The following is a 14,756-nucleotide window of genomic DNA, read 5'->3' as shown; positions in this document are numbered from 1 at the left end:
AACCAACTTTCATCACCCTGGGGTCTGGCAGGAGCAGGCAAAGTAAACTCTCCTCTCCTGCCCTAATTGCAGCCGGCAGACGACACTGGCAGGCACAAGTCGGGCAGGCAGCGTGCTGGGCAGGTGACAGGGCAGCGCTGCCCTCCCTGCCAGTGCCGTCAGTGTGAGCTCAGCTTTGATCCCCGACTAGGAGGGGGTGACCCTGGGCCAGGCTGTGGGTCAGAGCTTGCTGAGAGGAGGCAAAGGAAGCGGAAAACAGGAGCTGGGGAGGGAAGGCAGAAGGTGGAGGAGGTAAAAGCGGACTCTTCTTCCCTCCATCCTCCCTGCAGGGCACATCCAGCTGCGATGGCCCTTCCTGCATCTGCCCCTCCAGATGTTGTGCAGCAAAAGGTGTCCAAGTCCCTGTCCTCCTGCAGCAGCTTTGCTAAAACTCTGGGAATTTTAAGGGAACTATAGAAAACCCACTGAAAAACACCAGCACTGCTCCAGCCTCCGTTCTCAAAGTGAGGGTTCGCCAGGAAAGCAAGGAGATAGATCTCTATTGTAAAAGGAAGTTCACAATTACAGCACAAGTCGTTACTGGAAAATAAAATTCCCTGGCATGTTGCAAATAAAATCTGAATTCCCCAGTGTGGGGTACAAGACAGCCCACAGCATTCATTCCAGGACCCATTTAAAAGAGAAAATGAGACAATATTTATGATGGCGGAGACAGATAAAAGTCGGTAGGGGGAAAAACTCCAGGAGGGCATTTCAAACAATGAATATTACATCCAAACCAGCACAAGATTCACTTGCAAAAAGAAGTCCTCAGTGAACATGCATTGCTGACAACCTCTGAAATTAAATCTCTGCATGCACACCCCCCCCACCCCACCCCCCCGTAATCTGAGTAGCACTATTGCAAACAGCTGCAGAGAGCACCATCAAGCTATGCTGTCTCTTCCTATGCTCAGGGGAAACAGGGTTATTCAGACCCTGAGACCCTTCAAAGAGCCCTTATTTTTCACCCGTGGGTGAGGGTAGCCGTTCTGCAGACAATAGCTATGTCCAGGGCACGGGGTTGCTTGCAACCAGCTGCTGCAGCACACCAAGGTCGGGGTCTCTGCCTTGCTTCCAGCTCCAGGGAACCAAGACTGACCCATGGATGAGTTACTAGCCCTCTTCTGACCTGGCAATGGATGACCATCAAGCTTGATTCCTCACTGCACCCTGATCCCCACACTGGATCAGCCCTCAGCATCCCCCACGGGGGCTGCCCTCAGAGCAGAGCACGACCCACCCCTCCCAAGCACTCCTGCCTGCACAGATGTGCCTGCCCGTGCAAACACAGCGCCTGCCCTTTCCTCCCAGCCTCCTCCAGAGCCACGGCAAGCCGCAGGAGCTCCAACAGGCTACAGCAGCATCCCGTGTCACCGCACAGCTGAGCAATCCACAGATTTGCCCTGACTTGGGCTGGATTAGGCAGAGCTGCTGCCAGGCTGAGCCGCCCCGGGAGGGCTGATTATTCCTGCCAGGAGCCAACTCTCTGAAAAGGGACATTGTTTCAAGGATGATTTGCCATTTCCCCCTCACACACACAAGCCTGTAGCTCCAATCTGGCCTTTTTGTGAGGCGCCTGCTACCACCCACTGTCAGTGATAAGATCAGAGAGGGACAATCAAGGGAAGAAGGGAGTGAAAGCCTGGCGGGTTGGCAGAACCGGGGATGCTCTGCAGAGGGGCTGAGCCCTGCCCGGGTGTTCAGCACTGCCTGAGCTCAGCCAGCTGCTCCAGGTGTTGCACATTGATTTGAGGGCACCCCAGAGCAGCGGGGAGCTCCCCTTTCGGGCCAAACCCTGGCTTCCAAATAGCCCCCACTATTGCTCAGGAGCCACGCGTACGCAGTCATGGCTGGGGGGAACAGGTTGCAATAGCTCGCCCCCCCTCCCCAGCCCATCCTGGCTTGGGAAGAGGCTGTGTTGAAATGGTCACTTCAGGCTCTGCAGGAGCTTGATTTTGGGAAGGCAACACACTTCAGGCAGCACAGGAAGCCCACATCGAGGGCTGCCATGCTGTCCTGGCCTCCTCATGCACAGGGTCACTTCGTGCAACCAAGCCCTTTGCTGAGCCACAAGGAGCAGGACAGAAGGCAGCCTCCACCTCCTTCCAGCAAATAAACTGCTCAGTGGAGTGCGAGCTGATTTCAGGGGCCGTTCAACAGCACCCCAAATGCCTCATCCCAAACACAGTCTCTCAGGGCTGCTTAGCCACCAGCCTGCCCCAGGGAATAGCTTACAGCTGGTTTCACAGCCACGCTGCAGCCACAGAGCTCCATTCCTGCTTCTCTTTGCCCTGCAAGATCCCCCACACCCCGTGCTCCCAGCAGCTCCTTCCTCCATGCCTCAGGACAGCTAGTCCCACCGAGGAGGTGGACTTACCTTATCCTTCCTCTGCTGTAAAGCCACCACTCCAGCCTGACCTCGCTCACACCAAAGCACTCCCACAGAGGTGACAGGCAATCTCCCTTAAACTTAACCTCCTGCCAACCGCTCCCCTCCCCTTTATCAGGCAGCAGACTCCCCACCTGTACCAGCCACCAGCACCATTTCCCCTAACCCTTTCTCTGCCAGCACTGTCCCTGCCCAGAGGCAATGCAGGCAGGCCCGCATCAGCACAGCATACATCAACCTGACCTCTAAACTTTGGGAATTCAAATAAAAATGGGCCTGAGAGATAAACCAGGCTCCCAGGTTTACTTTTAAAGCTGAATGCAAATGAGAACAGAGGACATTTTGCAAAAATCAACATTGCCTCCTGCTGCAGCGTTTCAGCTCTGTTATAAAACAAAAAGCAAACCATGTTTTATGGGACAGTTTGCTTCTGGGTCAGGAGCATCTGTCAAATGTGCAGCCAAGTAAAGAGGTGGGAGAGTAGCTTGGAGGTCTCAGCAAAGCCTCCTGCAAAGGACTCGGCGCTATCAAAGTGCTGGGGAGGATTTGTATCTGCTGAGCAAGGAGGAGTGCCTGGGGCTGCCCTCCTGATGCCCATCGGTTACCAGTGGTCCAGGTTGCTCAGGCTCCTGGGCACCAAGGTTCACCCTGCACTGCTGGGAACGGAGCAGGAGCACCGGGCAGAGGAGTCACACTCACGCCTTGTGTTCCCTCCAAACACTCATGGATGGTTTGGAGCAGGATGCCAGAACCACCCATCATACTTCACTTTTTTTCTTTTAGTCTTTGCTATAATCCTTTAATGAATTAAGTGGAGCAATTAAGCAGGATTTTTATTTTTTTTTTAAGTGAACGCGCATGAAAATGCAGATGGGTATTTTTGCTGTTCAAACGCTTAATATGATAATTAATGCAAAGCCCCTCAGCATTAGGGATTCTCCACACCTCTCACCCAGCCCTTTTTCTGTTTATCTTTCTGGCAGACTGCCTCCCATATTTATTCTAATGAAGGTCGACCCTTCCTCTTGCTCACGCTATACTCAAACTGCACGGAGACAGGGAGAGGAGGGAAGGGTGGAGACTCTAAGCTGCTTCAGAGCAAAAGCCCCAACCCAGCATCAACGGTCACAGCAGAAAATGGAGAAACCTCCTTTCTGGGGGAAATCAGAGGGCACCACAGCTTCAGGGCAGAGTCAGCATGGTAAGCGAAGCCCTGGCACCATGGGGCTCCTCTGCAGCCCTCTCAGGGCCATGTTGCCTGGTGTTACGGGCAAAGAAGAGATGCCTGCTGCCTTCATCCACTTCCCATGCATGTCCTTACTGCACACATCTTTCACACATTCAGGGCAAACCAGGAAATCTGTGTTTAGAACAGATGCTGAAGAGACACTGTACTTCTGTCCAGCAATGTATCCAGCCTTTGTCTCAAGCGGCTGAGTTGATTCCTCATGCCCGGCTCACTGGGGAAGGATCTGCTGGACAGGGTGACAAGGTAAGCACCGTCACCAGCCCTGACAAAACAGAGGGTTTGGCTCTGCAAAGGAGGCTGGGCAGGCTCGCCTTCCCAAGGCAGCCTTTTGGTAGCCTGTATCTCCTGGCCCCACCAAACCTCCTAGTCCTCAGGCCCCTTCTCCATTCCTCTGCTTGCCCTCACCCACCTCATCCCTGTTTGGGTTTAAGTATTTGTAAGTTTGGTTGAACATCTCAGTGCCTCAGTTTCCCTGCCAATGAAAAGGAGGTTTGCAGATCCCCCTGCCTCCCTTGGAGGATGCAGGCACTGGGAGATGGCAAACATCTGGGAGATGTCACAGGCCCAGGTCAACACCTAGAGGTGCTCTTCCCCTCCTGCTCTCTCACAGGTGTTTCACCCTTCAGCAAGAAGACTGTCAGCCATACAGATGTCCTCATCCTCCCCACCCCAGCAACGATGGGAAGGAGCCTGGGACTGATAAAAACCAGCAGCACAAGGACCAGGGGAAACCGCTGGGACACTTCTCTGAATGCTTGGGCAAAGTGTTTCAAAGGTGGGCAAAGTCCTACCTGTAACTCCCATGGGCAGTTAGCAAATGTGGCTCACTTGAAAGCAGGCAGTGGGTCACCGGTGAATCCCAAACTGACTGTCCCCGCTGGGCTGGATGGTATCCCTCAGCACTAAGATTTGCTGCTTTGGGTTGGGGAAATGCCTCTGCAATCCACAACTCTCTCACTTTTCACTCTTTTTTTTTTTTTTAACTTCTTCCTGTTTTGATCAAAATGCATTTCCTGATACAAAAAGGTCTTGGTAAATGTTCTCTGACTCATCAAACTGGCCAAACAGATCTTCTGCCTCCACGGGAACTGGACCATCCTGTTTGTGGGTGCAACAGCTGCCCCCAGCAGTGTGCAGAGGGCTGAGGAAGGTTGTTTCCATTGCGAAACACTCCCTGCCAGATGTGGGCAAGCCTTCCCCCACATCTGGATAGCAGTCAGCCATTTTGATTTTCTCTCTCAGTTGTTTTTTGCCTTGTCCTACAGCAGGACAAGCCTTGGAGATGACACTCTTGACCCATTTCTGCAGAGCAGTCTACCAACTTTTTGTCTGTAGGACCACAGTTTTGCAAATGTGGAAGGAAGGTAATAACAGCCCTGGAAGTAGTTTCACTGCTGGAAAATAAGTTTTTATCCCCTCCTGTGATACTCTATGAGAAATCAGCGGGAGTTCAGATAGTGGATTTGTTCAGTAGCACAAGTTCACAGAGATTTGGGTGACTGGTACTGTGTCCACTGGTGGCCACCACCCTGTACAACATGGCTGAGACCCAACCTTTCTCCATACCAACACACACAGACTGCTGCATAGGTTGCAAAGCCTGCAGTGATCATGGCCAAACATAACAGTCAATAAAGCTGATGACCCTTGCTTGACTGCCCAGTTCAGCCAAAGCAAACACTTTTCCCCTTGGGCTGCTGTGCAAGATGCTTCAGAAATGAGGGAGATTGCTCCCACAACGTCCCTGGGAAATCTCAGGGACACGCCATCCATCAATATTTTGCAGTCTGAGACAATAGCAACATCTCCTGCTACACTGGTACAAGCCCAGACACTGTGCTCTGGTTTCCTGTAAACAAGAGCTGTTTAGCTCTAAATTCTGCTTTTGGCTCAGGCTCCCCTGGTTCAGTGAGGATGGTATCGAGATAATCATCATGGGGATTGTATTCCTGGTGGAAGGCTCCATTGCACAATGACACCTCTTTATAATGCCCTTGGAGCAAGGAAGTTTCAGACTGGCTTCTCCGCCAGGCATGACTGGGCGTCAGGTCTCAGCACCAAGCCGAAGGAGAAGTAGTAGACAGTGAGGATCTGAAAGGGAAGCAGGAAAATCAGGGGTTGAGGCAAGTGATTAATAGAGAAACATTTACAGACCGCTATGCAAAGGACAAGAGGGTACAAAGGATCTGGGCTGGAGTAGAACAGAATTTTTTTCCCAAAGCAAGACAAAGCGGGAGAGGAGTGGTCTTTCCTAGGGAAAGAATTAGTGGTCCAGGATTTTTCAGGCCAGACCAGAACAAAACAAACACAAGTTATTTCCCTACTTGAAAGTTAACCTCCGCTTTGAAAGGATTTCTGCTTGAGCAGGGCAAAAAGGAGACCTCTGAGTGAAGCAAGAGAGCGGGCAGTCCCTGCTCTGCCCGTGCCTGATCTCCCGGTGCCTGTGCAATCCCCAACATGTGCTCCAGTGCACTGGACTAAAAGTTAAACATCCAGTCTAAGCCAGTTGTGTGGGGCCAGTGAGGGGAGAGAGGCATCTCCTGGGAACAGCTCATTCCCCCTGGACAGACACCTGAACTTCTGGGGTCGTAATTTAACGTCTCATCCCTGCTCTGCCCTTCAGATAAATTAACTTGCCGTCCTCTTTCCCCACTCCCCAGTAAAAACCCATTTCCCATGGTCTCCCCTCCACCCTTCTTCAGTGCCACCCCCACCAACCTCTTTCTTCTGCACAAACACCAAGCTGAAGCTTGGTTTCTCAGCCAGGACGATGCAAAGGCATGTCTGCATTAATCCATCCACCACAGCCCCAGTTCCTTCCTGAGCCACGGGGCCATGAGGCGGGACTTGCTGGGGCCCTGCCTTGGCCGGAGGGCACCATGCCCGGCAGTGCCTGGTGGGGAGAAGGGGCTCCAGTGCAGTAACTTCAGAAAGACTTATGGTGGCCTGGGACATTCCTGGTGGCTGATGGCACAACCCAGTGAAGAGCGTCAGCTCCTTAACTAATTAAGCTAGGAGGGTTGAGTCCATGATACAAGAGACACTGGCTGTGTAGGCAGTCTGGGAATGTAAGGGCAGTGATACTACCTCAGAAACTGAGAGAGAAACCTCCTGCCAGACCTGGAAGTGAGAGGCTGTTCCCTGGGCACGCCAGCAAGGACTTCGCCTTGTTCCCCAGCACGCTCTGATGAAATCACCCACTCAGGTCTGGTGGACAGTTTTGCTTGAGGTCACTTCCCCGTGCCTCGCAGGGACACGGTGGCTCCTCTCCCCGCGCTGCCCCGACGGCCGCCCCGTGGAGACTGCAGTCACACGCCGCTCCGGATACAGTCACCGCCACCCCAGCCAACGATGAGATCAGCCATCCGGCACGCGGTGGAGACCGATTGGCTTGAGATGAGCTAATGCCTGCTCCGCGCCGACGGATGGAGGGGGAGGAGGAGACACGCTGACTCGCTAGCTCATCCCATGACGAGAGCCGTGGTCCAGCCCGTGCTGTCCCAGGAGGACAGTGCGCAGCTCCCGCCTCCCGATGGGGCTCCACTCCACACGGACAATGGAAGCAGGGCTGTGGCACATCCCGATACTCCCTGCCAGCAGGTCTTTCTTGCCTTCCCTGCAACACCAAACCTTCTCCCGGGGTCTTGCACAGCGTCTCGCCCCATCCCATCAGGGTCCCATCTGTCTGTAGAGCGATGACATCCCCTCTGCAGGCTGGCATCCCAGCCTTCTGTTGTGCTGAGCTTCTGACTCTATGTCCTGGTGCCAGATGGCTTCGAAGGCAGATGACTTCATCTCTTTTAAAGGGGCGAGGGATCTGTCAGCAGTGCCCTGTAGGAATCAGTGTGCATCATCCTCGGTGGGGAAGCCAACGAGGGGAGCATAGCACAGTAGTGGTTATGACCCCACAAAGGGCCCAAAGAGAATTGGATTCCAGTCCAACGCTGTCAACAACGTTGTGTCCTTCACCCTTAGCAATCCACTGTTTGTTCCAATAGCCTTGTGAACACCATAGAGAGCAGGGGGCCTGATTCCGGCATGCGCTCTGTGGTGATGTCCTCCTGCGCATGTAATGGCAGCAACTACTCAGCATTCAGCCTCAAAAGCTAAAGATGTCTTAGTAGAGCCTGCACAGGATGCTGGGGAGACCAGAAAGAGTGGTTTGCAGTGCACCAGCCTCAAACCCACCCATCAATGGATTCCTCTTGGACCTCAGGCCAGGATAACCTGGACCTGCTCTAAGGAAATCCCAGTTCAAATTTCTATTGGGTAGAAAGGGTGAGTCTCAGAGTGAGAATCAGGCTTGCACACAGAGATGTGGTTCAGGGCCTTTGGTTACCACTTGGAGGGTCCGCTGCAAAGGGAGAGATGGATCCACCCTGTGCCCCTTGGGAGGCTTCAAGAAGATGAGAGAGATGCAACCTGCCTGTCCCTCTCTGCAGCCAGCACCCACCAGCACCCAGGTTACTCCCCGGCATGCTCTGACCGGCTGGGAGCTGCACGGTGGTTTGCAGCTCCACGGGAACGATCCTGACTCATCAGAGCAGCTTGATGGAGGGTTATTATCAGCGCTGGTCAACGAGGTTACCTTGCACGCACAAGCACAGGGAGCCGGTTCCTGCGCAGGGCTGGATCCTCCCCTCCCCCAGCACACACGCTCCCGCTTGTTGGGGAAAATGCTGCTGTTGTTCCAGGCAGATAATCGCCCCTTCCCTTGCAAGTCCCTGCACGCTCCAGTGCAAACATACCCACAGAGCATTTCAGCACAGCAGAAGCTGAGGCTCAAAGGCCAGACCCACAGACCAGCTCTCCTTTTTGCAAAGGGGAAACAAAAGTTGTTTGTCCCTCGGGGAGGTAACTCTCTGTCTGCCTCGGCTCTGCCTCAGGGCCCGTCAGATCCCGGCACGCCAGTGAGCGGACATTTGCTGTAGATTTGGAAGTGCCCTGATAAATCAGGTCAGGCATCATGGGAGAGCAACAGGAGCTGGGACTGTTTGGGAAGTGCCCGCCACGAGACCGGCTGCCCACCCTCCCCACAGCAGCTGGAGCATTTCAGTCCCCAGCTGGGCCAGCTCGCTTAAAGAGTGCCAGACCCTCAGCAGGGACGATAAAGGGTCTTGCACCACCATATCTATTTCTGAGGGCAGGAGGGTTTGGAGAAACACCCCAGTGCCACATCTCAACAGCACTGCCCTGACCTCCAGATCCATGGAGGCAGTGCTCCGGTGGGGACAGTTGCAAGGGTTGGCCAGGAAGGGAACATGTTTAGGAGGATGAGCTGGAAGATGGGCCTGCAGGCATGCGTTGAGGCAGGCAGGTCTGGTCCCCAGGGCAGTGAGTAGGTATAGCCATTGGCAGCAAGGCCCCTATAAGTGTTTCTTGTCAGTCCAGAGAGGCTCGTGTGATTTCCCTACCCTAGCCAGAACATGCTGCTTCTCTGCAAAACTCTGCGTTCAGCTAACCCACAGCAGAACGTCTTGGCTTTATCAAATGGAGATCTTGGGCGGAACCAGGAAATGAAATCTCTCCCCGTGATTAGGGAGAAAGGAGCGTCTTTGCCAGCCAAGCGATGGAGCTCTGACGTTCCCCACGCCCTGAAAAAGGGCCCGTTGCATCTGACAGGGCGAGATCCCCGCAGCGGGACGTGGCCGCATGCAATGTTGACACCAGTTTATGGAGCTTTTGTTGGCTTGTTTGATTGACTATCCGAGTGGTGTGAAGCAGCACTCAGGGCAAAGCCAGGCATCATGCACGGCTCTATCTTCCTTCTTTCTTTGTCCTGGCGCAGCTCCCCCAGCCAGGCCAATCCTCTCTGTTTGCAACCACAGGTAATTCTGCAACTCACTCCTTTCCGCAGGAGCAGGAGTTGCTCCTTGGGACAAACATAACACTTTTCTTCCCAACCCCACCTGACTTCAAGACGAATAGGAGAGCTGAGAAGGCAGAGCCAGACAGTTTTCACCAGTCCCAGGCTCTCACCCACCACTGATAGAGAATTAACAGCTGGACCGTAGGAGAAGTTCTCCTGTGCTCCTTTCCCTTCCTGGATCACTGGCATGGTAACCGATCCAAATGGGCTCTAACAGCCCATGTTTGCCTTTGTATGGAAGGCAAGAGTTCATCTTAGTGCCCTAGCCAACTATAATCTGAGGATTTTGGGGTGTCTTCTCCATAGCTAGAGTGCTGCTCACCCTGATGCCGTGATTTAACTAGGAAAGGCAATATTTCTTATTAAACCATTTGGTACATTTTGAAAAATAGACAGACTTTTGGACAATCAAGTCCTCCTTCACTCGTCTCCCCAAAAAGCCTGTCTATTTTTTTTTTCCAACTACACCTGTTTGGCTAATATGATGTTTCTCTGCTCCATAGCCAGGGAGAAAAGTCTTCTCTGAGAACTGAAACTAAGTCCCCTGCAGCCCCCTGCACCCAACAAGACTGGTACCATGCTCTGCCACTGCTGTGGAAAGGAAGACCTGGTGTCACCAATCTGCTGGCAATAAGGTGGAGTTGTCAGCTACTTTTGCACTCACTGGGCATTTTTACGTGTTTTGTAAGGAGATCAGGTAATAAAAAACTCCTAGTGTATGCCCAGCCTTTCTGCAGGGTCTGCCTGATACATGGCTCTTCCATGAGCACCAGCTTCCTCAAACAGCATTTCATCAGCAAAGCACGGCACAGGAAAGGGACTGAAGATGGCCTCTGTGACCACCTGGAAGAGCAATGAGACGGTGCAAAAAGAAGAGCTGTCTTGGTGGCATGATAGTCTCTTGCCTTGCTGAAGATCAGCACTGCTAGCTCTGCTAGCTGACAGTTCACACCTTGCTACGCTAGATGAGACCAAGTCCCCAGGTCCAATGTCTCCAGGGTTACCCCCTGCTCCAGATGCAGGCGAAAGGAGCAAGGCACCTGGCCAGTTGTGAAAGGCTCCAAACACAGGGAAACGCTGGTTCTTATAGCAATCAGCTGATGCCCTGAAGCCAGAGGTTTGCTCACTTGTATCTTGGTATGTCTAAATATAATGCAAGTATTGTTCTGAGCCCTGCCTCAGCCCCATTGAAATCCAGCCACCAATACCTGATTTTCTCGCCTTCCACGGCTGTGAGAGATGCAGCTGCGTGAAGGAACTTTTCCTTTCATTCCTCCCAAATGCACCTCCCATTGCCATTACTCATCACCTGGCCTCCTCTCATGAGACATCTTAAAGAGGACCTGATTTGCAATTTCAAGGTACTATTACTTCTACTATCACTTTTATGTTCCTCAAAACTTCCCTGCAATTTCCCCTACAAGTAATCTGACTAAAACAGCTGGAAAAATGGACAAGCTGCACATGTAAATCCAACTGGATGTATACCCTCTTCTCATTCAGTGCAAACTATTTCTGAAAGGCCATGATGAGCTTGAAATCAGAGTCCACACAGTGAATGCTGCGAGGAGAGCACCCAACATGAACATTTGTAGCACAAAAGCTAACAAATCAGTTCCCAACTCAGCACCGACCCAGGGTGAGCCTAGGGAGATCACTCAGTCTCACCATGCCGAGCAAATTTCCTCTCTCATACTTGGTCCAAATCTGGTCTAGATTTAGCCTAAAATGCTGAACAATTTTATTTCCCTCAAAACTTCATTTTCTGATGAATTTACCAGATTACCCTCACCCACCTCCACTGACAACCCCAAATAGTCCAATATATCACAGGTCAACCTCTTCACATCTTTTTAGATTTGCACCATGAAATCACATGGATTTTTCCATGGATTGGTGTCCCGTGATTTAATTCGACAGTGTGTAGTTTGAGACAAGTTACAGTCAAAGCTGTATATGTGGCGGGAGGATTCATGACCTGCTATCCTGGGGGATTTGCTGGTGACTAGTAAGGTGCAAGTTTGCACCAACTGCTCCTCCTCAAGCGGGATGCTAACAGGGTCTGTCTCTCTACCCACTTCTGTGCTCACTTCCATCATTGTCCTCTGCACGAAGCCTCAAAAGGAGCAGTTAGGTACCTATTTAGACTGTTTAAATTTAAACTTGTCCAGTTTTCATATTCTTTATTTGTTTTTGTTTTCCTAAAACTGTAAAGAAAGCTTTCCGGTAATTTCCTCTGCAAAAGCACCACAGGGGGGAAAAACTTCACCTAAACTTGAACATTGACTTCCCCCATTGAGACTTACCCCTGTATCTGTTCAAGCCCCGTTGCAATCTAAAGGGGGTACATTAGTACTTACGGGGGGGGGGCACTAGGACAAAGAGGACTGAAGCTGCCCACAGCCAGCCCATGCTCTAGCCAATCTGACAAAGAACACCCACAGAAGAGTCTGCACCCCTTCCCCTCAGTGCAGCCCTGAACAACATCCCTGGAGTTGGGATGCTCTTTCTTTGCCAAGAAAAATCCCCCAAAGCTCTGGTATGATGTTTGGTCTCCCTGTGCTGCTGTCTATCCTCACTACCTCCCTCTCTTTTCTCTGCCTTTTCAGGACAGGGACCATCTTTTCATCCTCTGCTTATACAGTGCCGAACACCCTGGGGCTTATTGGCGGCAGCTGGGGTTTCTGGGGGCTCCCCCAACACAAACAACAACAACCTTCAAAGCGCCTCTCCACATGCAGCTGCTCTGAGGGCAGATTCAGGTTTCCCCCACCCTCTTCTCCCCATCTCTCCTTGCAACACCCACCTGGCAGCTAGTTAAAAACAATCTTTGGGTTTTTCAGGTGTGTTGGAGGGATTTACCTGACATATTCTGTACACCCCCCACTCATCCCCCCCCATTGCAGTTGAGGTCCTGGATTTCATGGCAATACTAGTTAATCTAACAGTAAAAAGCTCTGCAATTATTTGGCTCTAAGGCTTGGGTCCTTGCCCAGCTCTGACATACACACACACACACAAGTTCACTTCTCCAGCGAGGGAGCGGGCGATGCCTCTCCTCTTCCTCCTCCTCCAGTCCGTCACGGAAGGGCTGGCTCTTCAGCGAGAGAGTTCCACCTCCTGCAACTTTCTCCCTTGCTGCTCTCAACCTGTGCTGCCGGAGTTTCAGCCAGCAAAAGCCCTTCTTGCAGGAATTTCTCTGAGCCCTCTCATCTGATTTGCAAGCACCATGGACCCCCGGCAGCCAGCGAGGTGCTGCTGCTGGAGAGGATTTTCAGCGGTGAGAGCAGAGAGGCAGTAAACTTCAGGAGAGGTCTCTCTCCTGTTGCAACAGGTAAGGCACGCTGCTTGCTGGTGTGGGAAGTTGAAATGACTCAGGGAGCAGCCTGTACAGCATGGATGGAGGAAGGCATGGAGGATGGAGAGATTTAGTTATGAAACTGCTTTTGCATGTGAGTAACTTTTGCTGGAAACAGCCTTACCCTAAAGATAGGGTTTGGGGATGCCTTTCATCTTTTTGCCCTAGCATGGGGGGTTATGCAAGGAGCCAGGAGAAGCTTCAGCTGTGTTTGCGTGGAGTTTGTATCTGGTCTTAGCAGGGAAACTTAATCACACTGCAGCCAGTGCAAGCAGGTGGGCTCTGGGTAGCAAATGCCAATACCACGCTGCTGAGCTAAGCAGGCGAGGAGGGACTGAACAGAGAAGCACTCCAGGTGTCTGCACAGGGCAGGATTCCTGCAAGGAGCATGCTTGTGCTGGAATAAATGGATGTGCTGCTGCAGGCTCGCTTGTTGGCTGTATATAACCTCGCTAACCGGGGCAAGGTGGTACCACATCAATCTCTGGCTCCGTGTTCGCCATTAAGCCACTTCCATTGTCAGCTCAAAATCAGCTGTGCCTTGGGTATCCCTGTAAGTAGATGTGGCGCTGGCGTTTCCTAGCCCTGCCTCCCCGTACGGCCGGGCAAGAGCTCCTTGCTTGCCCTGGTCCTCCTCCACGACAGGCAGCAGAGCCGGGGACCTGAAGCGAGAGCCACTGTCCCTGCTTCGCACGGGAGCGCGTATGTTAATGTGTGCATGTTCGCATTGATGCAGCTTTGTTCACTATCAGGTGCCTGATGGCACAATGAGATGAAATCTCAGAGCAAATCCGGTCCCTGTTCAGGACATGCAGGAATTTTTTCGCCTGTACATGTGCAGTGCTGAGAAAAGAGGTGAAAATACAGGGAGGGAGGCCCTGGCGCTTGAGGCAAACAGCAGTTATCGGCTGATCAGCCTCTGGGGGAATTAAAGGCACACTTGGTGGAGTGCAGCACTCCAGAGGGGCAAAGATGGGCTGTCACACGACAGGGGTTGCTTCGGACAAAACTCTTAAAAAAGCTGGTGCTCACTTGGGTCTGCTGCTGCAAAGGGCTGAGAGCTCCCAGGACGCTGTGGAAACTCGGGCTGTGCGGTGGCCAGGGCTGGGTGGCTTTGCCAGGGCAGGCAGGGCTGCGGCCGATGGGCTCCTGCTTCATCCAGGGTGCCCCAGATCCAGGCAGGAGGGCATGGAACCTGCTGCGTCCTCTGCCCTGGCACTCGTGGGGACAAAGAGCGGGCATGGGAAGCATAGGGAGCTGCCACGGCTCTCCAGGCTGTCAGCTAGAGAGACCTGGGAGGTTATCGGAGCCTCAGGACGGAAAGCAAATAGGCTGTATCAGGCTCCTGAGGAAGGTTGGGCTGTCTCGGTATTCGGGGAGGCAAAATCACCGGGCTTGGTATTGTGCGCCCTTATCATCTCCTAATATGCAGTGCACCTCACCTTATCAGGAGCAGTTCAGGGACATCCGCCTGTCTGATAAGTGGTTGGGGGTTCCTGAGGGACTGAGCAGGCAAGAGGTTTCTAACCCAGCCAGGGGCTTCGGTCTCTGCTTCTCCCTGTCTGCTTGTTGTGCTTTAATGTACTCTGTAACTGCAGAAGTGAGCCAAACTGCACGGAGGGGAAGTCTGCTCCTCTTCTGAGCCTTTCCCTTAGCTACAGCTTGCACCATGAATGTATTTCAAATCCTAATGCTCTCAGAAACCAGTGTGTCTCCCAGCCCTCCAAACAAACAAGCATCATTCATGTACGAAGGGAGAGTTCAAAGGAGGCGTTAACACCTGGAATCAAACATCTGTTAGAAGCTAATGCATTTTGCATCCTACGCTCCTGCCAACTGCTCCAAGGCA

At 52.5% G+C, this 14,756-nt stretch overlaps 1 protein-coding gene across 1 annotated transcript in view; it reads left to right on the top strand.

The window, feature by feature from the left end:
• Positions 1-12,757: 12,757 nt before the first annotated feature.
• FAT2 (FAT atypical cadherin 2) overlaps positions 12,758-14,756 on the top strand; it is a 58,337-nt gene continuing 56,338 nt past the window's right edge. The window contains exon 1 of the mRNA XM_054842247.1: positions 12,758-12,883. The gene's annotated coding sequence lies outside the window, so the exon portion shown is untranslated. The remainder of the gene's footprint in view (positions 12,884-14,756) is intronic.

Source organism: Grus americana, chromosome 14, assembly GCF_028858705.1.
Source record: "Grus americana isolate bGruAme1 chromosome 14, bGruAme1.mat, whole genome shotgun sequence".
Classification (NCBI taxonomy): Eukaryota; Metazoa; Chordata; class Aves; order Gruiformes; family Gruidae; genus Grus; species Grus americana.
This window is presented reverse-complemented; position numbering and strand designations above follow the sequence as displayed.